Consider the following 25306-nt stretch of genomic DNA (forward strand, 5'->3'; position numbering starts at 1 on the left):
TTTTAAATAAATTTATTATAAAAATCTGATTTATCTATCATTTTCTGATAATCTTAAAAAGTAGGTAAAAAAAAATGGTGGGATTGTTGTCTTATTTCCTACTTTCATTGGAATATACAACTCCCCTCACAAAAACAAGCCCTCATCCTGCCAATGAATCAAATAGTTATGGCTTTGGTGAAGATTAAAAAAAAAAAATAGGAAAAGGACTTTTTGGTTGTTAAAGAGTTAAAGCAAAGAAACAACAACAAAAAAAGCACTTTAAATGGATCTTTCTGATGTCCTTCAGGACAATTAGCCTATCTGTAGTAGACATGAGGGGTTAGATAAAGAGGACTTGTGCTTTTAATCATAATGATAGAAGTTGCTTATCGGAAGCTGTCCATATCCATTAGTTTTTGTTGGCATATCCCATGCTTTTCTCTTGAATTATCAACAATCTAGTCTGACAGTTGATTTTGTAAAAATAAAATAATAATGTTGGATTTTTCCTAACTGATTCTACATTTCCTCTGAGATAAGCGGCACCAGAGAGACAGAGGAACTACTCATCTCCTTCCCAACAAAGGAAAGATAAATCAGCAGTTAACTGAGGAATATAACACATAAAGGTACCGTCACACTCAGCGACGCTGCGGCGATATAGACAATGAGCCGACCTAAACTAGATCGCTGGAGCGTCGCTGTTTAGGTCGCTGTAGAGACGTCAAACACAGCAGCTCCAGAACGATGCAGGAGCGATCCAGTGACGTAACGGCGACTCACTTCTCGTTCTCGCTGGTTGTTAGCTCCATGTCAAACAGCCGGAGTGTACCGACTGGCTAGAAGGAGACGCTGCGACGCCCCCTATGCTCGTTGCTGGCGTCGTTGCTTTCGATGTCAAACATGACGATACACGCCGACCTGGCAACGAAATAAAGTTCTGGACTTCTAGCTCCGACCAGCGATGGCACAGCGGGATCCAGATCGCTGCTGCGTGTCAAACACAACGAGATCACTATCCAGGACGCTGCAACGTCACGGATTGTTGTCGTTCTCTTTGCTGAGTGTGACGGTACCTTTAGGCTCAGTTCACATGTACAGTAATTATAATTATCCATTTGAAACAGATCCAGTAAAAAAAAAAAACTGGATTAATTACAAAAGGAAGAAAAACGGATCCACTTTAAGTGTATTCACATTGACTTTAATGATTTAACAAAGTGATCCAGTTGTCATCCGTTTTGTGTTTTTTTAGGACATTAAAGTTATGCAAATAATTGGCTAAAAAATGTATTGCATCTGGATTTTAGTCACATGGAATTTCTGTCCCCTTTCAAGTGATTTGATCCAGTCCTGGATCATTAAATTTTTTTTATTTCCAAAACTGATACAAACATGGAAATAACTACTGGACATGTGGTCAGCCTTAAAGGTAATCTGTCAGTAGGTTCAACCCTCATCCGTGCGTTGTTTTGACATGCCTGCCGAACGCAACATCAAAACGACGCACGGGGACGCATCCGCATACAACGCATGTCCCTGCGTACACAATTTTAAATATAGGGGTACAAGATGCATGCGGATCTATGCAGATCTTAAGGAAAGAAGTACGCAGGCCTACTCTGTGCACAGAAACACTAATATGACACCGGCCTAAAAAATGAATGATACCACTATACAGTGTGTACAGAATGCCACCATACAGTTACACCTGAATAATACCACTATACAGTGTGTACAGAATGCCACCATACAGTTACACCTGAATAATACCACTATACAGTGTGTACAGAATGCCACCATGCAGTAACAGTTGAATAATACCACTATACAGTGTGTACAGAATGCCACCATACAGTAACAGCTGAATAATACCACTATACAATGTGTACAGAATGCCACCATGCCGTAACAGATGAATACTACCACTATACAGTGTGTACAGAATGTCACCATACAGTAACATATGAATAATACCACTATACAGTGTGTACAGAATGCCACCATACAGTAACAGCTGAATAATACCACTATACAGTGTGTACAGAATGCCACCATGCCGTAACAGATGAATACTACCACTATACAGTGTGTACAGAATGTCACCATACAGTAACATATGAATAATACCACTATACAGTGTGTACAGAATGCCACCATACAGTAACAGCTGAATAATACCACTATACAGTGTGTACAGAATGCCACCATGCCGTAACAGATGAATAATACCACTATACAGTGTGTACAGAATGCCACCATACAGTAACAGCTGAATAATACCACTATACAATGTGTACAGAATGCCACCATACAGTAACAGCTGAATAATACCACTATACAGTGTGTACAGAATGCCACCATGCCGTAACAGATGAATAATACCACTTGTAGGGGTTATACTCGCTCAGGTGCGACGGCTGACACTCATGAGGCACGTTCCATTAAAAGTTCACAGGTTTATTGCTCCATAAACCACATAGTAAGAACAGAAAACAAATAGCCTTTAGCTCAGGAAAGGAAAATACAAATGTCCAGTCCTTCAGGCTCAGTCCTGGAGCCTTAACACACTGTGGAGGCTTTCTCCTCCACACACACACCACCTGTGTCAAGCATTAGCCTGTCTTTTATGGATCTAACCACACCCAGGAACCCATCACATGATTAGACATGTGGTTATGACTAGTGTTGAGCATTCCGATACCGCAAGTATCGGGTATCGGCCGATACTTGCGGGTATCGGAATTCCGATACCGAGATCCGATACTTTTGTGATATCGGGAATCGGTATCGGGATTAATAGCAATGTGTAAAATAAAGAATTAAAATAAAAAATATTGCTATACTCACCTCTCCGACGCAGCCTGCACCTCACCGAGGGAACCGGCAGCCTTCTTTGCTTAAAATGCGCGCGTTTACTGCCTTCCGTGACGTCACGGCTTCTGATTGGTCGCGTGCCGCCCATGTGACCGCGATGCGACCAATCACAAGCAGTGACGTAATTTTCAAATCCTGAATGACTAGAATTAGGCATTCAGGACCTGAAATTACGTCACGGCTTGTTGTGATTGGTCGCGTCGCCGTCACATGGGCGGCACGCGACCAATCAGAAGCCGTGACGTCACGGAAGGCAGTAAACGCGCGCATTTTAAGCAAAGAAGGCTGCCGGTTCCCTCGGTAAGGTGAAGGCTGCGTCGGAGAGGTGAGTATAGCAATATTTTTTATTTTAATTCTTTATTTTACACAGTAATATGGATCCCAGGGCCTGAAGGAGAGTTTCCTCTCCTTCAGACCCTGGGAACCATCAGGGATACCGTTTGATACTTGAGTCCCATTGACTTGTATTGGCATCGGGTATCGGTATCGGATTAGATCCGATACTTTGCCGGTATCGGCCGATACTTTCCGATACCGATACTTTCAAGTATCGGACGGTATCGCTCAACACTAGTTATGACATCACCACAGGTCCTGAAACACACATAGATAGGCATGGTTATGCCCCTTACCCAGGGGTGAGGTATATGGGTAGCCAGACCCTCCCATCTCTCATAGCTATCCGTAACCCGGACCAAGTATACTAAACAATTCCTTATTGCTTTATGTGCATTAAAGAAAACACTCCGGGTTACCTCACAGCGACAAGCCATCTCTGTGACACATACCTCCCGTCGACTATGCAACCCTTAGCCATGCTACATACCTCCCCCCTCTGCCTAAAGCCGTGGGGCTTGGCACTTGTCCTAAACCGACCAGAGACCCTTCTCAGTCGTCCCTGTCAGTCAAACCGTCTGTCTAAGTCAGGGCCTGTTATTGAACCCTTTCGTCTGCATTCGTCATCCATTTCCATCACATCCTTTGATAACGATGACCCCTTGTCATCTCGTCTGCTACAGGATCTCCCGCTTAACCCCTTCACCCCCAAGGGTGGTTTGCACGTTAATGACCGGGCCAATTTTTACAATTCTGACCACTGTCCCTTTATGAGGCTATAACTCTGGAACGCTTTGACGGATCTTGGCGATTCTGACATTGTTTTCTCGTGACATATTGTACTTCATGTTAGTGGTAAAATTTATTCGATATAACTTGCATTTATTTGTGAAAAAAACGAATATTTGGCGAAAATTTTGAAAATTTCGCAATTTTCCAACTTTGAATTTTTATGCCCTTAAATCACAGACATATGTCACGCAAAATACTTAATAAGTAACATTTCCCACATGTCTACTTTACATCAGTACAATTTTGGAACCAAAATGTTTTTTTGTGACGGAGTTATAAGGGTTAAAAGTTGACCAGCAATTTCTCATTTTTACAACACCATTTTTTTTTAGGGACCACATCTCATTTGAAGTCATTTTGAGGGGTCTATATGATAGAAAATACTCAAGTGTGACACCATTCTAAAAACTGCACCCCTCAAGGTGCTCAAAACCACATTCAAAAAGTTTATTAACCCTTCAGGTGTTTCACAGGAATTTTTTGAATGTTTAAATAAAAATGAGCATTTAACTTTTTTTCACACACAATTTATTTCAGCTCCAATTTATTTTATTTTACCAAGGGTAACAGGAGAAAATGGACCCCCAAAGTTGTTGTACAATTTGTCCTGAGTACGCTGATACCCCATATGTGAGGGTAAACCACTGTTTGGGCGTATGGCAGAGCTCGGAAGGAAAGGAGCGCCATTTGACTTTTCAATGCAAAATTGACTGGAATTGAGATGGGACGCCATGTTGCGTTTGGAGAGCCCCTGATGTGCCTAAACACTGAAACCCCCTACAAGTGACACCATTTTGGAAAGTAGACCCCCTAAGGAACTTATCTTGATGTGTGGTGAGCACTTTGACCCACCAAGTGCTTCACAGAAGTTTATAATGCAGAGCCGTAAAAATAAAAAATCATATTTTTTCACAAAAATGATCTTTTCGCCCCCAATTTTTTATTTTCCCAAGGGTAAGAGAAGAAATTGGACCCCAAAAAATGTTGTGCAATTTGTCCTGAGTACGCTGATACCCCATATGTGGGTGTAAACCATTGTTTGGGCGCATGGCAGAGCTTGGAAGGGAAGGAGCGCCATTTGACTTTTCAATGCAAAATTGACTGGAATTGAGATGGGACGCCATGTTGCGTTTGGAGAGCCCCTGATGTGCCTAAACATTGAAACTCCCTACAAGTGACACCATTTTGGAAAGTAGACCCCCTAAGGAACTTATCTAGATGTGTGGTGAGCACTTTGACCCACCAAGTGCTTCACAGAAGTTTATAATGCAGAGCCGTAAAAATAAAAAATCATATTTTTTCACAAAAATGATCTTTTTGCCCCCAATTTTTTATTTTCCCAAGGGTAAGAGAAGAAATTGGACCCCAAAAAATGTTGTGCAATTTGTCCTGAGTACGCTGATACCCCATATGTGGGTGTAAACCATTGTTTGGGCGCATGGCAGAGCTTGGAAGGGAAGGAGCGCCATTTGACTTTTCAATGCAAAATTGACTGGAATTGAGATGGGACGCCATGTTGCGTTTGGAGAGCCCCTGATGTGCCTAAACATTGAAACTCCCTACAAGTGACACCATTTTGGAAAGTAGACCCCCTAAGGAACTTATCTAGATGTTTGGTGAGCACTTTGACCCACCAAGTGCTTCACAGAAGTTTATAATGCAGAGCCGTAAAAATAAAAAATCATATTTTTTCACAAAAATGATCTTTTTGCCCCCAATTTTTTATTTTCCCAAGGGTAAGAGAAGAAATTGGACCCCAAAAAATGTTGTGCAATTTGTCCTGAGTACGATGATACCCCATATGTGGGTGTAAACCATTGTTTGGGCGCATGGCAGAGCTTGGAAGGGAAGGAGCGCCATTTGACTTTTCAATGCAAAATTGACTGGAATTGAGATGGGACGCCATGTTGCGTTTGGAGAGCCCCTGATGTGCCTAAACATTGAAACTCCCTACAAGTGACACCATTTTGGAAAGTAGACCCCCTAAGGAACTTATCTAGATGTGTTTTGAGAGCTTTGAACCCCCAAGTGTTTCACTACAGATTATAACGTAGAGCCGTGAAAATAATTTTTATTTTTTTTCTCAAAAATGATTTTTTAGCACCCAGCTTTGTATTTTTACAAGGGTAACAGAATAAATTGGACCCCAAAATTTGTTTTCCAATTTGTCCTGAGTACGCTGATACCCCATATGTGGGGGGGAACCACTGTTTGGGCGCATGACAAAGCTCGGAAGGGAAGGAGCGCCATTTGGAATGCAGACTTAAATGGATTGGTCTGCAGGCGTCACGTTGCATTTGCAGAGCCCCTGATGTACCCAAACAGTACAAACCCCCCACAAGTGACCCCATATTGGAAACTAGACCTCCCAAGGAACTTATCTAGATGTGTTTTGAGAACTTTGAACCCCCAAGTGTTTCACTAAAGTTTATAGCGCAAAGCCGTGAAAATAAAAATTCTTTTTTTTTTCACAAAAATGATTTTTTAGCCCCCAGTTTTGTATTTTCACAAGGGTAACAGGATAAATTAGACCCCAAAAGTTGTTGTCCAATTTGTCCTGAGTACGCTGATACCCCATATGTGGGGGGGAACTACTGTTTGGGTGCATGACAGAGCTCGGAAGGGAAGGAGCGCCATTTGGAATGCAGCCTTAAATGGATTGGTCTGCAGGCGTCACGTTGCATTTGCAGAGCCCCTGATGTACCCAAACAGTACAAACCCCCCACAAGTGACCCCATATTGGAAACTAGACCTCCCAAGGAACTTATCTAGATGTGTTGTGAGAACTGTGAACCCCCAAGTGCTTCACTACAGTTTATAACGCAGAGCCGTGAAAATAAAACATCTTTTTTTTCCCACAAAAATGATTTTTAGCCCCCCAAATTTTTATTTTCCTAAGGATAACAAGAGAACTTGGACCCCAGAAGTTGTTGTTCAATTTGTCCCGAGTACGCTGATAACACATATGTTGGGGTAAACCCCTTTTTGGGTGCACGGGAGAGCTCGGAAGGGAAGGAGCACTGTTTTACTTTTTCAACGCAGAATTGGCTGGAATTGAGATTGGACGCCATGTCGCGCTTGGAGAGCCCCTGATGTGCCTGGACAGTGGAAACTCCCCAATTCTACCTGAAACCCTAACCCAAACACACCCCTAACCCTAATCCCAACGGTAACCCTAACCACACCCCTAGCCCTGACACACCCATAATTCTAATCCCAACCCTAATCCAAACGTAAATGTAATCCAAACCCTAACCCTAACTTTAGCCCCAACCCTCACTTTAGCCCCAACCCTAACTTTACCTCCAACCCTAGCCCTAACCCTAACCCTAACCCTACCCCTAACCCTAACCCTAAACGTGACTGAAATACGTGGCACTGAAATACGTGGCACTGAAATACGTGGCACTGAAATACGTGGCACTGAAATACGTGGCACTGAAATACGTGATACGTGGCACTTAAATACGTGGCACTGAAACACGTGGCACTGAAATACGTGATACGTGGCACTGAAATACGTGGCACTGAAATACGTGGCACTGAAATACGTGGCACTGAAATACGTGGCACTGAAATATGTGATACGTGGCACTGAAATACGTGGCACTGAAATACGTGGCACTGAAATACGTGGCACTGAAATACGTGGCACTGAAATACGTGATACGTGGCACTGAAATACGTGGCACTGAAATACGTGGCACTGAAATACGTGGCACTGAAATACGTGGCACTGAAATACGTGCAACTGAAATACGTGGTACTAAAATATGTGGCACTGAAATACGTGATACGTGGCACTGAAATACGTGATACGTGGCACTGAAATATGTGATACGTGGCACTGAAATACGTGGCACTGAAACACGTGGCACTGAAATACGTGGCACTGAAATACGTGGCACTGAAATACGTGGCACTGAAATACGTGGCACTATGACTGTCAGAAAATGTTCATTAAACGGTTAGGGGTGAGGTTAGGGGTAGAGTTAGGGTTAGGGTTTGGATCCCTTTATCACCTTGATGGTGGTGGGTGGCTTTTCAGTGTGTTTTCTGTTTTTTTTCGAAAAAATGCATGCGTTTTTAACGCAAACAAACGCATGTGCTTAAAAACGCAAGAAAATACTGCAGGTTGTATTTCTGAAAATGAACGCATGCAGAAAAAAAACGCATGCGTTTGAAAACGCGACCAAACGCGTACAAAAAAACCGCATGCGTTTTCAATGTTAAATATAGGGAAAAAACGCATGCGTTTTTTTGTGCAAAAAACGCTGCAGACAAAAACGCAAGTGTGAAACCAGCGACGCTTTTTATAGCAAAAAAGTTTTTGCGTCTCCACATTTTGAGACCTATAATTTTTCCACATTTTGCTCCACAGAGTCATGTGAGGTCTTGTTTTTTGCGGGACGAGTTGACGTTTTTATTGGTAACATTTTCGGACACGTGACCGTTTTTGATCGCTTTTTATTCCAATTTTTGTGAGGCAGAATGACCAAAAACCAGCTATTCATGAATTTCTTTTGGGGGAGGCGTTTATACCGTTCCGCGTTTGGTAAAATTGATAAAGCAGTTTTATTCTTCGGGTCAGTACGATTACAGCGATATCTCATTTATATCATTTTTTTATGTTTTGGCGCTTTTATACGATAAAAACTAAAATATAGAAAAAATAATTATTTTGGTATCGCTTTATTCTCAGGACCATAACTTTTTTATTTTTTTGCTGATGATGCTGTATGGCGGCTTGTTTTTTGCGGGACAAGATGACGTTTTCAGCGGTACCATGGATATTTATATCAGTCTTTTTGATCGCATGTTATTCCACTTTTTGTTCGGCGGTATGGTAATAAAGCGTTGTTTTTTGCCTCGTTTTTTTTTTTTTTTTCTTACGGTGTTTACTGAAGGGGTTAACTAGTGGGGCAGTTTTATAGGTTGGGTCGTTACGGACGCGGCGATACTAAATATGTGTACTTTTATTGTTTTGTTTTTTTTATTTAGATAAAGAAATGTATTTATGGGAATAATATATATATTTTTTTTATTATTTATTTAGGAATTTTTTTTTTTTTTTTTTTACACATGTGGAAAAAATTTTTTTTTACTTTTTTACTTTGTCCCAGGGGGGGACATCACAGATCATTGATCTGGCAGTGTGCACAGCACTCTGCCAGATCGACGATCTGCTGTGCAGGGCTGCAGGCTTACCAAGTGTCTGTTCTGAGCAGACACTCGGTAAGCCACCTCCCTCCCTGCAGGACCCGGATGCCGCGGCCATCTTGGATCTGGGACCTGCGGCGAGGAGGGAGGTAGGAGACCCTCAGAGCAACGCGATCACATCGCGTTGCTCCGGGGGTCTCAGGGAAGCCCGCAGGGAGCCCCCTCCCTGCGCGATGCTTCCCTATACCGCCGGTACACTGCGATCATGTTTGATCGCGGTGTGCCGGGGGTTAATGTGTCGGGGGCGGTCCGTGACCGCTCCTGGCACATAGTGCCGGATGTCAGCTGCGATATGCAGCTGACACCCGGCCGCGATCGGCCGCGCTCCCCCCGTGAGCGCCGCTGATCGGTGATGACGTACTATCCCGTCGGCGGTCATACGGGCCCACCCCACCTCGACGGGATAGTACGTCAAATGTCGGGAAGGGGTTAAGTCACTGAGCCCTGAGCTAACTGAGGAGTCACCATTTCTAGCTCTTCCCTCTGGCCACCTTCGGTTCTCCCTCTGTTGGTGATCTCTCCCATTGTCTTTCTTAGGAGAGCAGTTCTTCCCTTTATCTCTATATCCTCTGTTAGCTTGAGGACTTCGAGTCTTTAGAGAACCTCTTCGTCTCTCTGTACCGCAAGTTGAAGGTGGTGGCAATCTGTTTGCCAATTCCCGCAGCTCTTTATTGACCTGCTCCCTCTCATGTCTTAGCTGCTCAACTTCTATTAGGTAACCCATGCGATACCCCAGGAGCATCCGGATATTTTCAAGACTCTCGATGGATCCAACAACAAGGAATGGTTAGGGGTCTTCACCCCACCTTCATCCCATCTTCACCCACGACCTGGGCCTTGTCATCACCCACAACCCTCAGTCTCTTCACACCGGATCTATTTACAATCTCCTGCATCACTCTCCCAAGTCTTCCCATGACTTTTCCCACCAAATTTCTGGATACCAGAATGATGTCTTCCACCAAGCCGAGCCGATTTTGAGCTTCTCTCGCTAGCTCCAGATGTCGAGCGGCTTCCTCATTCTTCAACGTGATCCTTTGTTTTGTGCGGAGGCATTGTAGATGCATCTCTCTCAGGACAGCCACCCGCTTCACTGTGACTTCCCTAGTCGAAAGTATGACCAGTTGATGAGTCTCAGGTGCCCAGTGCACCCTACATGCTTCAACCGCCTTTTTAAACGCTTCATGCACCTCCTCACTGGCACACGCTTCTTGCATGTCTTCGGGTACATCTATTACGCACTTGAAGATCGAAGTCTCACCTTCTTGGTCATATCGTTGGACCTCCTCGTCCTTAGCGTCAGCGCAGTTTTTCAAGACCTCAACGTCCTTTGTTCGGCCATCTGCGTGGCTCTTCCCTTGCTGGATTTCTTCCTCCGTAGAGGCCCCTTCTTTGATCAGCCTCTCCAGCTCACTCTCTTTCATTGCGTTAAGATCGGGAGAGAGCAATAGTTCAGTGTCACGGTCATCCATGAATTTCTGGAGTTGGGGACTAGTCACCTTTATCTTGAGCTCTCGGAGAACTTTATCTTGCTCCTCTGCCAGGCAGCGACGCTCATCTTCTCTCTGAAGAAGCTCCTGCTGATGCTTCTCTTGGGCCGCTCTGAGCATCTCCACATCTTTCCATATGGCCTTATTCATAGTTTGACACGCTGATAGGTGACCTCTGAGCTCAGAGACTTCCTTCTCCAGCTCATCCACTCTGTGCTCAATCGCCAGTCTCAGGACCCTTTCTTGCTCGACTGTCTCTGTAAGCAGCTCATGGTCCTGCTCTCTTTTGGCCAGCACATGTTGCACCACCAATTCTCTAGTTAGATTTTCAGATGGGCTCTCCTTCTGTTCACTCTTAGGTACCTCTTGACTTTTAGTAACTTCAGAGATCTCCATCTCTTCAGCATCAGGTACTCTGGAGCCTTCATACTGAGCCACTTCACCCTTTCTGGGCATTGCAGATGTGGGACTACCACAGGTCTGTTTTAATTCCAGCCCTACCTCTGTGCTGGGATTTGTCAGAGGTAAAGTGACCTCCTTATCAAGGACAGTAACCTGATCTGTACCTGACCCTGTCTCTTCCTCGTCATCTCTCTTCTCAGAGGGTGTAACCTGTCCCGCCTTTCTGCAGCGAGATGAAGATCTGTGATTTTTATTTGGCTCCTCCTTGCTGCACTCTTTTCTCCATGCTCTCGAGTCACATTCTGAATAGGAGTCACCCCCTCTCACCCTGTCATCCTGGAACAGCAAGTCCCCACTTAAACAGGTGTCAGACCCACACTTTCTTCCAGTCACCCGGAACTCTGGACTATCGACCTTAGGTGTCGCTATCTCCTTTTCATACATCACACCACTCGGAATCACTACAGCTGCCTGTTGTGGTGGGGCTCCCCTAGGGTCATTCCGACTCTGTTCTGAGCAATCAGACACTCCCCTTTCCTCCCACAAGTCCCAAAACCTTTCAAAGTCCTGGCCTATTACAACAGGGAATGGCAAGTCTGGGACTACAGGTACATCATGGCTGGCAATAATAGTGGGCGTCTCAATGATTACCCTGGACACCGGATAATCCCTAGCGACCCCATGAACGCAGTGGACTTCCATGTTCCTTCCGGGAATCAGATAGACAGGAAGTTTAGCGCTCACCAGTGTCACCAGGCTCCCTGAGTCCAGAAGTCCAGTCACGCACACTCCATTGACTTCTACAGAACAGCTCTGTGTCATCTTGTCAGATGAAAAGTAAGTACTATATTCTGAACATGCGCTGTTCGAACACTGAACCCGGCAACAGTCCACCAGCGCTTTTGCCGCCACCCCTTTTTGGGCCACCACCCTTATTTGGGTTGCTGCCCCTTTTGGGACTTCACCCCCTTTTGGGTTACCGCCCCCTTTTGGGTCATTGCCCCCTTGTGGGCCATTTTCTCCTTTAGGGCCACCACCCCATTTAGGGACTCCACCCCCTTCTGGGCAACTACCCCCTTTTGTGATGCAGCACCTTTTTGGCCAACCATAATTATTTGGGCACCGCTCCGTTTTTGTAGTCACAAACCACCGGCACCTCCGGCTGCCGATCACAAGCCGCTGCTGCAACTCCGGCTGCTGCAGAACCTCTTTGCTGCAACTGCACTGCACGTAACCACCACAGATTTCGTGGACCCGCCGATCCACAACAAACTTCGTAACCCCGCCGAGTTACCGCCAGATGCCTTCAGTCTTCATGGCCCCGCCGAGCCACAGCAAGTTGATCAGAGAATAAAAAAAAAAGAAATACATGGACTAACTGGTCCACAGCAAGCACCTGCACACGTGCTTTATAAAAAACACACTCTCGCTGACCCCGGTCAGTATCACATGGACTCCTGTCCGTTACCTGTTGGTGTCGGCCACACAGGTTCCTGGAACCTTCTTCTCCTCAGAGGTATGCCACAAACAGCAGTTCTCACTGACCCCGGTCAGTATTTTACTCACGGTTGTCAAGACCGTCCACTCTTCTGGCTCAGACCAGCCAGCGCTGCAACATGTGCTCCTTGGATCGTTGCCCGCATTCGAAACACCAATTGTAGGGGTTATACTCGCTCAGGTGCGACGGCTGACACTCATGAGGCACGTTCCATTAAAAGTTCACAGGTTTATTGCTCCATAAACCACATAGTAAGAACAGAAAACAAATAGCCTTTAGCTCAGGATAGGAAAATACAAATGTCCAGTCCTTCAGGCTCAGTCCTGGAGCCTTAACACACTGTGGAGGCTTTCTCCTCCACACACACCACCTGTGTCAAGCATTAGCCTGTCTTTTATGGATCTAACCACACCCAGGAACCCATCACATAATTAGACATGTGGTTATGACATCACCACAGGTCCTGAAACACACATAGATAGGCATGGTTATGCCCCTTACCCAGGGGTGAGGTATATGGGTAGCCAGACCCTCCCATCTCTCATAGCTACCCGTAACCCGGACCCAAGTATACTAAACAATTCCTAATTGCTTTATGTGCATTAAAGAAAACACTCCGGGTTACCTCACAGCGACAAGCCATCTCTGTGACACATACCTCCCGTCGACTATACAACCCTTAGCCACGCTACACACTATACAGTGTGTACAGAATGCCAACATGCAGTAATAGCTGAATATTACCACTATACAGTGTGTACAGAATGCCACCATACAGTAACAGATGAATAATACCACTATACAGAGTGTACAGAATGCCACCATACAGTAACAGATGAATAATACCACTATACAGTGTGTACAGGATGCCACCATACAGTAACAGCTGAATAATACCACTATACAGTGTGTACAGAATGCCACCATACAGTAACAGCTGAGTAATACCACTATACAGTGTGTACAGAATGCCACCATACAGTAACAGCTGAATAATACCACTATACAGTGTGTACAGAATGCCACCATACAGTAACAGCTGAATAATACCACTATACAGTGTGTACAGAATGGCACCATACAGTAACAGCTGAATAATACCACTATACAGTGTGTACAGAATGCCACCATACAGTAACAGATGAATAATACCACTATACAGTGTGTACAGAATGACACCATGCAGTAACACTTGAATAATACCACTATACAGTGTGTACAGAATGCCACCATACAGTAACACCTGAATAATACCACAATACAGTGTGTAGAGAATGCCACCATGCAGTAACAGATGAATAATACCACTATACAGTGTGTACAGAATGCCACCATGCAGTGACAGATGAATAATACCACTATACAGTGTGTACAGAACGCCACCATACAGTTACACCTGAATAATACCACTATACAGTGTGTACAGAATGCCACCATACAGTAACAGATGAATAATACCACTATACAGTGTGTACAGAATGCCACCATACAGTAACAGCTGAATAATACCACTATACAGTGTGTACAGAATGGCACCATACAGTAACAGCTGAATAATACCACTATACAGTGTGTACAGAATGCCACCATACAGTAATAGATGAATAATACCACTATACAGTGTGTACAGAATGCCACCATGAAGTAACACCCGAATAATACCACTATACAGTGTGCACAGAATGCCACCATACAGTAACACTTGAATAATACCACTATACAGTGTGTACAGAATGGCACCATACAGTAACAGCTGAATAATACCACTATACAGTGTGTACAAAATGCCACCATACAGTAACCAATGAATAATACCACTATACAGTGGGTATAGAATGCCACCATACAGTAACCAATGAATAATACCACTATACAGTGTGTACAGAATGCCACCATACAGTAAACAATGAATAATACCACTATACAGTGTGTACAGAATGTCACCATACAGTAACACCTGAATAATACCACTATACAGTGTGTACAGAATGGCACCATACAGTAACAGATGAATAATACCACTATACAGTGTGTACAGAATGCCACCATACAGTAACCGATGAATAATACCACTATACAGTGTGTACAGAATGTCACCATACAGTAACACCTGAATTATACCACTATACAGTGTGTACAGAATGCCACCATACAGTAACAGATTAATAATACCACTATACAGTGTGTACAGAATGCCACCATGCCGTAACAGATGAATAATACCACTATACAGTGTGTACAGAATGCCACCATACAGTAACACCTGAATAATACCACAATACCACCAGGAAGTCTGTGTTACTGTTTGGGTTCAGATCCCGAATACCGGGTATTTGTTGATCTGTCATGTGCTTGACAGCGCGGCAACACCGCTACTGATCGGCGTGTAATTCAACCCCGCAGGTCAGAGAACCGCAGTTCCCATGCTGTCAAAAAGTTTACCTCCGATCGCTGGTGTCAGTGGATGGGACTACTGCTCCCATCAGCTGCCTCCTGCTGCCGCTAATAACAGCAAGAACAGGAGCTGCTGATGGGAGTATTTTGATCCTTTTTTAAATCCATTTTTTGGGAGGCGAAGTTACCAAAATCTACAATTTTTTTTTTCAGTTTGGCGTTTATCAAATATTTTATTTATTATGCAGATGTCGCAAATGGAAACCCAGTCTGTCTTTTGGACTGTTATCAGCTATTCTTTTACAAAGCAGGGTGGGAAAGGGTAAAATTAATGATTATAGTGGAAACATATTGTACAGCGGGGTTGGTGCAGTGTGACAGACAGGCATCAACCCAGGAAAGTTCAAAATCAAAGTTTCTTTTAATGGTCAGCGTACTCACAAACAGAAAGCAAATCGTATCCTCCGGATCGCAGCCGGGAAGCAAGATAGTCCGTAACCAGGACCAATTGCCAAGGGCGACTGCACCGCCATGTATGCAGAGGGATGCAAGGCCTTTTGGCTACGCTTGGCTGCGTGTTGCTTCACACAGGTTGAGCTCTACAGAGCCTCCTGCTGTGCATGCTTGCAAACCAAAACTCACACACCCAGCCCTCTGCTGCAGGGCTTTTACAAGGAACATGTGGCCGTAGGCCACTTGGAAGACCTCGCTGAGAGGAAACGGACCACTCCACTACCATCCTGTAGTCCGTTTAAAAAATAAAAGCTCATGGCAGGTCTTCTTAAATATGCCTTGGACAAATAGCTTGCCCAAGATCAACACTTACTTTTATTTTGCATTGCAATCACAGCTATACCTGTGACTGCAATTCACTCCCGCCGCCTCAATACGCTTCTGTGTGCATCCTGGGGGACACATAGCGACCCTCGCATATAACTGCCTTACAATATATATAAATATTTTATTTAAGCTATTGGGGGAAATTTAAGAAATGTCAAAAAGAAAAACTTTTTGCAACCAATCACAGAGTTTTGATTTCATATTCTGTTTTTAAAACATGAAAAAGTTGTGACTGGTTGGTTGTGAAGGGCAACAAAGATTGTTTTTCATATAGATAGGGGTTTGCCCAAATATTTCCTTTTTCTGTAATGGGTTTATAAGAAACGAATCTTTTCTGTAACTTAGTGTAGTCTTGTTAGCCAAGTGGGCGTGATCATCAACTCATCTCTACGGAGACCAAATTACGGGGAATGCCCACTTGGCTAAAAAGTCTAGATTTATATCCAGGAAAGAAAGAGGCATATCTCAGGACTGGAGAGGCGCAGGAACAAAAGAAAAACAACGCCGGATTCAGGAGAACAGCAGCATTTACACCAGAGAAAAAATAATTACATATTTATGGTAAATTTTAAAACGTTTAAAATTTATATTTCCATGGAACATTTGAAATTGATGAAAAACAAAGACAAAACATATGCGCGTCACAGGAGTCCAGATCGTTTAAGGAATAATATAAGCTTTATTTAAGAAATCTGCGTTTTCCAACATAGGAAATACCCAGTAGAGGCGGCCATCTGCTTTCATCATAAATTGTGATAAGAATAAACAGTAGCTGTCTCCTTTCCAAACTGAGCCCCTGAGAATCCTACAGATATCCACAAGACCCGTAGGTTTTAATAGGGGCTGAGCGGCAGGAAATCCTGCATATGTTTTCCTTTAAGTTGCGGAACTTCTAAGGCCTGTTCCATTTCTCGGCAGACATCCTCACACTGTTGTATAATAACAGGAGCAGCGGAGGGAGGGGGTGAGGCAGGAAGTGTCACGGTGCAGCCGCAGAGAGGGGGCACCGCCATTGGGACGCAAGAACAAAAATATTTTCACTTTTTTTCTTTTTTCTTTTTTTTTCTTTCTTCGTTCGCAAATTCGTTCTCCAGTAAATGGATAAAGAGATCTGGAAAAATCAGTGCGGCGGATCCAGTCTGGGTATCTGTTTCTGACATATGAAACTGGTGGGAGTCATCAGCCTGGATAATAAGCCTGGATAACAGTAAGTTCCGACTCCACGAGATGACAGCATCTGATGGGAGCTGTAGTCGTCATATAGGGTGTCGGCTGATAGATACGAGTTTAGGAATAATGTCTAGATGGATCCAGCTTTATGGAAAAAGAACTACGGAAACTTTGATGGAAGTCCGTCCTATCAGTTTTCCTTGCATATTGAATTTGCGTTACCCAGAAAATAATGATATTATTAGAAATTTTCCATTACTTTGTCTATAATAACCCAGATATAAGGACCAGGTGGCGATGTCCCATAGATGAGTGTCCCTGATTATCTTGTCCGGGAGACAGTCTTTTTTTTTTCCCCCGCTGATTAATATATTGTTCTCCTTTTCTATTTAACAAAGAGGTTCTTCAGCAGCTGCAGCATGTATTATACAGCTTAGTGTCCCAGCTGATGCAGAACATCCTAAAATTCATTGCAGCTGCTGCAGAACTTCTTATAAAAAGAATAAGGGGCCTCTGTATCAATTATTTAGTCTACCTTTTTTTTTTTTTTTGCTGTGCAGCGGTTGAGATTTGGATGTTCTTTCTTATTTACATAATAGAAAATATAAGAAGGGATCTTGAGATTGTGCAACCCATAAACATATCCTCCACTTCAAATCTCATACTTTTAGGCTATGTTCACATGTTGCTTTATTGCTGCAGTTTTTTTTTTTGCAGCCAAAACCTGTTCTCTTGGCAGTAAAAAAAAAAAAAAAAAAGCTGTTTGCAAAATGCAGGTTTTTTGCTGCTTTTTGGGGGCAGATTCATTTGTCTGCAGCTCATGTTTAATAAAGTTATTTTCATTCACCAAAAACACAGCAAATATGTGGTTTTTTTGCACTTTGTATGGTGAAAGCGTGCTACAAAAGCACTGAAAGAAGTGACTTTTAAAAAAGTAGCAGATTTCCAATATAGTCAGGAAAAAAAAAGAATTGTATGTATGAGATTTCTGAAATCTAATAGCTTTTGGTACTGTAAAACACAGCTTTAATTTGCATAAAAAGCCTGAAAAAATGCAACGTGTGAACATAGCTGTATATAGTATTGGAGGTTTTTGGTGACTTCTAAGACAGTATTATTTTATTTAAAAGGCGGTATATGATCCTTAGAATTACTGTTATATGATAGGTTTCAATAGTTTTTTTTATAACACTCCACTTATTATTATTACTAATAAATTATTTCAATAACGTAATTGCTACTAATTATTACGGTGTATGGTAGTCTGTATTCTGTCACAGAGAGTTCTGTGCTTCTCGAAGAGCTCATTCACATAATACATATTCTGTAATTACTAGTAATTATTAATTTTTAGTTATTTCAATAATGTAATTGCCTCTAAACGTTATACTAAGGAATTGCTCAAGTTTGTGGCAGTCTGTATTCCGTCACAAAAAGGTGAGCGCTGGGCTTCTAGTAGAGTCCATGAACATCATACAGATTCTGTTATTACTAGTGATTATTACTAGTTAATTATTTCAATAATGGAAATGCCTTCTATTAGCATATTAGGTAATTGCTCAAGTTTGTGGCAGCCTGTATTCTGTGACAAAAGGGGAGCGCTGGGCTTCTAATCGAACTCATTCATATCATACATATTCTGTGATGATTACTAGTCAGTTATTTCAATAATGTAAATGCCGCCAATTAGCATATTAGGTAATTGCTCAAGTTTACGGCAGTCTGTATTCTGTCACAAAAGGAGAGCGCTGGGCCTCTAGTAGAGTCAATTCACATCATACGGATTCTGTTATTGTCAGTGATTATTGAAATAATTAACTAGTAATAATCACTGATAATAACAGAATCCGTATGATGTGAATGGACTTCACTGGAGGCCCAGCGCTCCCCTTTTGTGACAGAATACAGACTGCCATAAACTTGAGCAATTACCTAAGATTCTAATAGGGCATTTACATTATTGAAATATTTAACTAGTAATAATGTAAATGCCGCTTATTAGCATATTAGGTAATTACTCAAGTTTATGGCAGCCTGTATTCCGTCACAAAAGGGGAGCGTTGGGCTTCTGGGAGAGTCCATAAACATAATACAGATTCTTATACTTCTGGCTTTTTTTCTAGTTAATTATTTCAATAATGTAATTATCTCTAATTATTATGTTAGGGAATTTCTCAAGTTTATAGCAGTCTGTATTCCGTCACAAAAAAAGAAGCATTGGGCTTCTGAGAGAGTCCATTCAAATAGGATTTTATTAAATTGATTCTCCTTGCAAAAGGAGAGATTCCATTAATCACAATATATTAAGGAATTGCTCTGACGGTCTGACGATACTAGGTGTGCCACCAAATGTCCCAAAAGCTGGTATCTTTAGGCCACTTCTTCTGGTGTGAGCTCCTGGCACATGTAAGGAGAGATGGCAGTTTGCAGATTGCACTTTGTGCTGCATTGGGAACTTCATAATGAGGACAAATTAGTTGCCTGGAAATAGTCAGACATTTAATAATGCTTGGTGCAGTTCTTTTTTTTTTTTGGATGATTGCTTTTGCCCAGCTGGCGGGGAGTCTACATATATCACCAACCATACACATACTATAAAGTCCAGGCATCTGCTTTAATGTACAATTGATTGTGGGGGGAGCGCAGCATTAGGCTTTTCACAGAGTATAAGAATTCCAGCAAATACTGGCACATGCCGTAGAATGGCGTCTAACCTTAGGACGCATTTCTCTGGTAAATTTCTATATATTTGTAGATAACAAATATTTATATTATTTAAAGGGGTTCTCGAGGAATGGAATAGAAAAAATGAATAACTAAAGGAAATGGCATTATAAATCAATTCCTAAATACATTTAATTAATCAAATCATAATTGTTTTGTCTAGAGAAATAATGACTGTAGAATTAAAATGGCCATCACCTTGTTACACTGACAGAAACCTGTCTTAGATTAGTAGGACAGGAGCTGGTGAGCATGTGCAGGAGGACAGGGGCCTGTGAGCATGTCCAGGAAGACAGGAGCCTGTGAGCATGTGCCGTAAGGCAGGAGCCTGTGAGCATGTGCAGGAGGACAGGAGCCTGTGAGCATGTGCTGTAAGACAGGAGCCTGTGACCATATTCCATAGGACAGGAGCCTGTGAGCATGTGTAGTAGGACAGGAGCCTGTGAGTATGTGTAGAAGGGCAGGTGCCTGTGAGCATGTGCCATAAGACAGGAGCCTGCGAGCATGTGCAGTAGGACAGGAGCTTGTGAGCATGTGTAGTAGGACAGGAGCTTGTGAGCATGTGCAAGAGGACAGGAGCCTGTGAGTATGTGCAGTAAGACAGGAGCCTGTGAACATGTGCAGTAGGACAGGAGCCTGTGAGCATGTGCCATAAAACAGGAGCCTGTGAGCATGTGCAGTAGGATAGGAGCCTGTGATCATGTGCAGTAGGACAGGAGCATTTGAGGATTTAATTTTATTGACAACACTCCTAAGATCGCCTGCGGGTTTGCTTTCAGACACATTTCCAAATATGTGTTTTAGTTTCATTCCAATGGGAATTTTACATATGTAGTAAGAGTAATAATAAATGTAAATAAAAAAATACATTTTTATCTTTCTTCTGTTACTAACGTTAGCCAATGGTTTCTGGGAACGTGGGTGACAACCAATATGGCTGCCTAGTTTTTCTTTTTGTTTGCTTCCGTGTAAATAGACAGATTTTCGGGTAATATTGGACACAAGTGTAGGAGAAGTATTATCGCCATATTGGTTTCCATCAATCTTACTTTTGACTGCAAGGCATTACTATGATATTCTGGGCAGCTAAGAACCTCACGGATTGAAGCTGTAAAGAAGTCGTCAGTTTCTGCAACTAACTGCCCACTAGGTGGCAGTATTCTGTTGCTGTTTTCACAAAGTTCCCCTACGCAAAAAATGGTGTTGAGATTTTTTTTAGTTGTTCCTCCATATCCCAAGACCTCCATAGTTTACACTGCCACATGGATTATTGCAATCCTTTTTGACAATTTCTCTCGCCTGTCAAAACTCTAAAAAAAAAATTCTGCAAAATATGTTTTTGTTTATTACATTTTTGAAATATTGTTTTATATGTTTTCACTTTTTTATGCAGTTTTGGTGCAAATTTGATATAACTTTTTTAAATGCTTTTTTTTTTTAGTCCTGAAACCCTGAAATTACGGAATTAAAAGCACAATTGCATTTTTTCCATGCATTATATCAGGCTCCCAATCGAAGCATATGGGGGAAAATGCACCAAACAGCATCTGAGTTTTCGTGAAATTACATCCGCCATGCATTAACTTTTAAAAGCAGCAGATTTTATACACAAAAAAGTGCTGTGTAGTGTGGGACCATGGCCTTAGGAAACTTAGTGCTATGCAGAGATGATCATTTTGGAATTTTTGATAATCTGGAATTCAATAAAGCGACGACAATTCTAGATTCGCAGGACGACACAATGACATTTTTCGTGGGTGGTTCAGCAGTATATTAGAGCAAATGTTATATAGTTTTAGAGATGTGAATAAATAAGTGGAATTAGGAAATCACTTTGCAATTTTCTATAGAACTGACTTGATAAAACAAGATAACAAATTCACGGTATCTTTGATACATATGCGAGTTTGGATTACAAGCTGTCACATACGGTAAGAACATTTGCATTTATTTGTTTCCTTTAAGCAGAAAGCTGGTTATGGTTACATTCTCCTGAAGGACAAGTGAGCAGAAATGAAAATCTGTCAAAATCATGCCTGAATACATAATACATACTGACGTGTTTAGATTCAGTTTTCCAAGCAGAACTGTGGAAGTGTAAAGAATGTCTAGAAAAAAATATACAGTTGTGTGAAAAAGTGATTGTCCCTTCCTGATTTCCTATTCTTTTACATGTTTGTCACTTTTAAGGCTATGTGCACACGTTCAGGATTTCTTGCAGAAATTTCCTGAGCAAAACAGGAAATTTTCTGCAAGAAATCTGCATGCGTTTTTCTCGCTTTTTTTACCGCGTTTTTACCGCGTTTTTGGTGCGTTTTTGTTGCTTTTTTTTGCGGATTTTTCCGGAGGTTTCCAATGCAATAATATAGTGGGAAATCTGCAAAAAATCTGCAAAATTAATGAACATGCTGCGTTTTTTACCGCGATGCGGTTTTAAACGCATCATGTGCACGAAAATTGCAGGATGCATTCTAAATGATGGGATGCATAATATATGCGTTTTTTCGCGTTTTTATAGCGAAAAAATGTGAAAAAAACACGAAAAATCTGCTACGTGTGCACACAGCCTAAATGTTTCAGATTAACAAACAACTGTAAATATTAGACAAAGATAACACAAGTAAACTCAAAATGCAGTTTATAAATGAAGGTCTTTATTATTAAGGGAAAAAGAAATCCAAACCTTCAGGGTCCTGCGTGAAATAGTGATTGCTCCCTCCCTCTAAAACATAAATGAACTGCAGCTTATCACATATTTGGTAAGCTGAGTTCAAATGGAAGCGATATGTCACTTACTAGGCTCTTTATTACTGTTTTAACCCCTTCATGACCGGAGCTTTTTTCAGTTTTGCGTTTTCGTTTTTTGCTCCCCTCCTTCCCAGAGCCATAACTTTTGTATTTTTCTGTCAATATGGCCATGTGAGGGCTTATTTTTTGTGGGACGAGTTGTACTTTTGAACGACACCTTTTGTTTTACCATGTTTGTACAAGAAAATGGGAAAAAACACTTCCAAGTGCGGTGAAATTGCAAAAAAAGTGCAATCCCACACTTGTTTTTTGTTTGGCTTTATTGCTAGGGTCACTAAATGCTAAAACTGACCTGCCATTATGATTCTCCAGGTCATTTCGAGTTCGTCGATACCAAACATGTCTAGGTTCTTTTTTATCTAAGTGGTGAAAAAAAATTCCAAACACGACATAGTAAAACCAATGGTGTCGTTCAAAAGAACAACTCATCCCACCAAAAAACAAGCCCTCACATGGCCATATTGACGGAAAAATAAAAAAGTTATGGCTCTGGGAAGGAGGCGAGCGAAAAACGAAAACGCAAAACCGAAAATTTAATTTATCGGGAAAGTTGGAACGCAGGAATGTCATGAATAGGCAATGTAACAAAGATGCAAAAAAATGTAATTACAAAGTGCAAAAAAATATAAGATGTCATGTATCCAAAAAGACGCAGCACTGAAATATTGAAGCTGCATAATATGTGTCGACAGGCATCATTCCATCAGGAGGAGACTCATGTAGGCTCTAACTTTGTATTTGCTCATCTTTTATTACACATATTAAGTAGAGATGAGCGAATTTGATCGAGTCCCTGCTTTTTCGGCAAGCTATAGCGCTTACTGAATAAGCTGCAGAGGGAACCAGGATACCTGGAGCGCACCAGCTGATCGGCCTCATGTGTCGCGGCTGTGTCACAGTCATAACACATGCGTGGAGAGCAATACATATACTATATACATGCAGTATACTTGTAGATTGTATATATTGCCAGTCTGGAGAACATGTGGCATCGTAACTGGCAATATCGTATGAACACATCTCATCTCTCATCCTCCATGCGTTTGATATTTCGACTAGAACAAGAGCTCAGTTGATTCATTCTGGAAGCTTAGGCTGATGGGATTATATTAATATTTTCATTATTCTCAGCGACGCAATGCACAACGCATGCAAAACGCATTGTTTTGTGACGCATGCGTTCTTTTTTTGCTTGATTTTGGACGCACAAAAAATGCAACTTGCTGCGTCCTCTGCGCCCTGACGAGTGCGCCACAGTGACACATGCGTCACAAAACGCAAGTGCAACGCATGTCCATGCGCCCCCATGTTAAATATAGGGGCGCATGACGCATGCGGCGCCGCAGCGGCGCCCGACGCTGCGTCGCACAACGCTAATGTGAACGTAGCCTTAGTACTGCAACCTATCCCTCCGCTAAGGGCCAGGACAAGGGGTAGCGGAGAAGGCGACCACCTATGGTGCCACTGTGGAAAGGAATGAGCAATTTGTGGATTTCAATATTGGACGCAGATAACGCTGAGGTACCTGGATCCATCATTTCATGAATGATTGTTAATTTAACATCTACTGAACTACACCTTATGGAAACTTGTAAACCTTTCGGTAAGAGAGGCTGCCCAATCCCTATATCTACCATCGTATTCCATTACGTCCAGTAACCATCTCGCTTTTTACCCAAATCCATTTGTCCTTTTTTTTCCTAACTGTAAGATGCTATTTTATATATCTTACATTGTGATATACTACAGACAATAATTTTTCGGATATATACGGAGACCGAGGGGCAGAGGAAGCAGAGTTAGGACAGGGACCTGTTCCAGATCTCAATGCTGAAGTTTCAGGTCCCATCTCTGCACATATAAATCCCACCTGAGAACAGTCTACAAGGAAAAATCCATAACGAGTCTGGTTATTGATAACAACCTTTCTTTTAGGAGCATGCAGGGAGCAATATGTATAGTAGTATGTATAGCCAATCGCTGACTTGTACTCTCATTATTCCAAATATAGAAATATTCTTTCTTTGGATTTCAGCCATCCGCCATTCACATTGCAGAAAGTGAGAAATGGTTTGGGTGTACCGCCAAGTGAGTTCACACAAAGCCAAGGTTTATCGAATCTGTTGCATCTAAAATTGCAGTGAGAGATAGCGGGGCGTCCATGTGCAATGCTATATGTGTGTCCGGTGTCGGACTGGGGTGCTAAGGGCCCACTAGTAACCAACTCCAGGACCCACTTTTCTGCTACATGAAAATGTGACATTATCCTCAATCACAAATGTATATAACAATGAACTGGGTAGACTGGTAAATGAATAAGATGCCGCCTTTATCTGAACACAGTGATTCAAGTATATAGTGCCAAGTACTGCTCATATAAGAGGGTTATGGCCCACCGGAGGATTCTCCTGTTCTCCTATGGGCCAGTCCAAACCTGTGTGTGTCTCCTGGTCTCCTTAACCTGATTGACAAGCGTAAAGTCCGAATTGTCCGACACCATCCTGATATGGAAGAGAAAGTACAATGAGGCGATGCCCATTTGAACATATGATGGCACAAGACAGTCTGAGGTCCATTGAACAACTTCAGGGGTGCCGCTTACATTTGTGGCTGCACTTAAAAGGGTTCCAGTGACTAATCATAGGGTGACCAGTTGTTGGATCCCTAATAGTAAGCTCGAACCTGTTAGTGAGTTTTTTGTATTTATCTGCACCTCCACCAGTGGGAAAATGAAGCATTACATGGCACCAACCAAAGCAAATGTAAGGTACAA

At 42.3% G+C, this 25306-nt stretch overlaps 1 protein-coding gene across 6 annotated transcripts in view; it reads left to right on the forward strand.

The window, feature by feature from the left end:
* Positions 1-25306, forward strand: part of KIAA1217 (KIAA1217 ortholog) — a 506736-nt gene that overhangs the window by 68549 nt on the left and 412881 nt on the right. Inside the window, exon 1 of one of the 6 annotated variants that reach the window (XM_077268375.1) lies at positions 16578-17038. The exons of the other annotated variants lie outside the window; for them this stretch is intronic. The gene's annotated coding sequence lies outside the window, so the exon portion shown is untranslated. Of the gene's footprint in view, positions 1-16577; positions 17039-25306 lie in introns of those variants that run through there. 6 annotated transcript variants of the gene reach the window in all.

Source organism: Ranitomeya variabilis, chromosome 6 (assembly GCF_051348905.1).
Source record: "Ranitomeya variabilis isolate aRanVar5 chromosome 6, aRanVar5.hap1, whole genome shotgun sequence".
Taxonomy (NCBI): domain Eukaryota; kingdom Metazoa; phylum Chordata; class Amphibia; order Anura; family Dendrobatidae; genus Ranitomeya; species Ranitomeya variabilis.